This window comes from Petaurus breviceps, unplaced genomic scaffold (assembly GCF_028583685.1).
Source record: "Petaurus breviceps papuanus isolate PSGF00001 unplaced genomic scaffold, PetGlider_PUasm1.0 90895, whole genome shotgun sequence".
Lineage (NCBI taxonomy): Eukaryota > Metazoa > Chordata > Mammalia > Diprotodontia > Petauridae > Petaurus > Petaurus breviceps.
Genome location: NW_027187372.1, coordinates 10,927,505 through 10,930,374, shown reverse-complemented (window position 1 = coordinate 10,930,374; position 2,870 = coordinate 10,927,505). Strand labels below are relative to the sequence as shown.

Here is a 2,870-nt window from a genome sequence, read left to right as displayed (position 1 = left end):
ATCAAATAAGGTGTTAAGGCACTTTGTGAAACTTAAAGTGCCATATATGTGTGTGTGTGTGTAATTATTATTGGAGTTATTATTATAACATGTTTGAAGTCAGGATGCTGAATATCTCTTGAGGTCATTTAAAAAATCGAAGATTTATTAATAAAATCACAGAATTTCTGAGGTAAAAGAGACACTTGAAATAATCTAGACCAACTGCTTCATTTTCCAGATGAAGACTGAGACTCTGAAAGCAAAGGTACTTGACTCAAATTATGCAGATGGAAAATGGCAGAGACAAGGCTCAAACTCAGATCTTATGTCTTCAAGTCAATTGCTTCTTTATTTTTTTTAGTCCAAAAAGTTTGTTTTTGAAAATCTACATAGAAATGTTGAACCATTTCATGCATCTTCAGTAGCTGAAGCATCTCCACCCTTGGTGTTCATGGTATCTATCATTTGTGCTCTGTGTTTGGAAACCAGCTTAATCAAACCTTTACTAAGCAGTTCCTGGAGAGCTGCTCAGGCTAGAAAACCCCGGATCTTCAGTCTCTCTGAGACTACTGCAGAGGTGATAAGTTTATAGCTGGGGACCTCCTTGCAGAGTTTGTCATATGTTACTTTGTCAAATAGAACCAGATTGAGCTTGTCTCGAACTTTTCCCTTGGACCACTTCTTCTTAGCTTTGCCCCCAGACTTGTTCACAGGATCTTTGTCCTTCTTGGCCGACTTTCCGGCATCTTTCTTCTTCTTATCGTCCTTGGGAGGCATGGTGAGGCTTCAGGTACTGCTGCTGCTGCCGCCTCCGAGCTAAGATGTCAGACAAAAAAAAAAAAAAGCCAATTGTTTCTTTAAATAGACCATATTAAGTTGTCCCCAATTATGGCAAATGAAAATTCTAAGTTACATAACTAGAATAAATAGATAATTTTATCTCTATGGTATCTGCTTATTTAATAATATATCTATTTATTTGCATATTCATTCACCTATGCATTAGTCATTCATTCATTTGCTTATTAATGCATTCATATATTTATGTACTAAAGGTCTCTAGAACCAAATAAAGTCAATAGGCTTACTATTATATAATGGGAGAAAAAACACCATTGAATTTGGAATTGTAAGTCCCGGGTTTGAGTTATGACAGTTCAACTTACTAACTTAATCATCTTCTACACTTAAAGTATCTAAAACTCACTTCCCTCCTTATTAGTCATAATATTACCTGCCCTACTTCACCAAAGTGGTTGTGAAGACCAAGGACATAGGAGAATATTTTGTAAATGATAAAGTGACATATGGATAAAAGTTATTATTTTAGTTTATCTCTTTAAAAAATCATATTTTTCCACTGACTTCAACCCAGCTTTTCCTGCCTCTAGCATCTACCCAGATATTCTTATAATTTTTAATTCTTAAAAACCTAAAGAGATTAACCAGATTGCATAGTTGTTACTAAGATGACTTTGAGCCCCTAGCTCTAAGGTATAGCAGTGCTTACAAAGTGTTTTTCATCTTCAGGAGCATTACTTTCAAGTAATTGATTGGATCAAAGCTACATTAAGTAATTATTGGGACCAGTAGGAACCAGTGTTCTCTTTTGACTTTGTGTGAGAAAAGTTAAGTACAACAGTTGCTGTTGTGAAATATCACTTTACCAGGTGCAGCAAATTAAAATAATTGAACGTAGACTCTTTTAGTTTACAGAGGCTAATTAGCCCATCAGTTGCACCTGCTTTGGTGATTTTTAGAAAATAGTAAATCAATTAGGCTAATCTGGTGCAAAATATAAGTGAAAAGATGATGACTGATGACATGATAGAAGCAGCTAAAACATATTTTGATTTCTAATGGAAGTAATATAATAGGATCTTAGAGGCAGAAGAGACAAATACATTTTCTGGTCCAATGATTATCTGAATAATAACACCCTCTACAATATTTGTGCCACTGAACAGGCAACCCTCCATTCCTACCCTACCCCCACCCCCCAGAGATCTCTGAGGATAGTGACCTCACTATATTTTGATCGATCCTATTACGTATATTTCTAGTTGGCATATTTTTTTTCCACCTAAAAATCAAGCCAAACTATGCCTTCCTACTCTCTTCTGGGTCCAAACTTAAGTTGAATTTCTCTTCTAAATTACATTAAAATACTAGAAGAAAACCATCACTGTTATCCTAGGCATTTTGTTCTCCAAAGTGAACATCCCCAGCTCTTTCAAATGACTCTACTTTGGTAGGACCTTTAATGTTCTCATCACTCAGCATCAAATTCATTGTGTATACTCAATCTTAACAATGTCTTCTATCCAAATGTGGAACCTGGAGCTGGACACAATATTCTAGAAGAAGTATTTTTTTTCTCACTAGTAATTTAATTATTTTGGAAAGCTCCATGGATAGCATTATGTTCAAACAAAGGTTTGAGAGCCTATTCAGGGCTTATATTATCCTCTAAGGACACTTCAAAATCTAATATTTTGTGATTCCATGAAAATTCATCTATAACTTATAGTTTTAGGGAGTTGCCTAAGAAACTAAGAAGTTAAATGATTGGTCTATAGTCATAGCTTGTTTGACACATTGTCCGTGTATTAAAAGCAGGATATAGATCTAGGTCCCCTTAACTGTGTCAGGATCTCAATCATCTGTAGTGTGCTGCCTCATATAAACATTAATCACTAAAGCAGAGGTCCTAAATCTACTATTCATGACCTTGGTATTTATAAATAATATTTCATGAGTATATTTTAGTGTTATTTCCTTTATGATACAGCATTTGATATATACACACATATATCTGCCTGTCTATCTATCTATCTATCTATCTATCTATCTATCTATCTATCTATCTATCTATCTATCTATCTATC

The 2,870-nt window shown here is 34.6% G+C and overlaps 1 pseudogene; it reads right to left on the bottom strand.

Moving 5' to 3' along the window:
- Positions 1-326: 326 nt before the first annotated feature.
- On the bottom strand, positions 327-829 carry LOC138150876 (small ribosomal subunit protein eS25 pseudogene; annotated as a pseudogene).
- Positions 830-2,870: the final 2,041 nt, after the last annotated feature.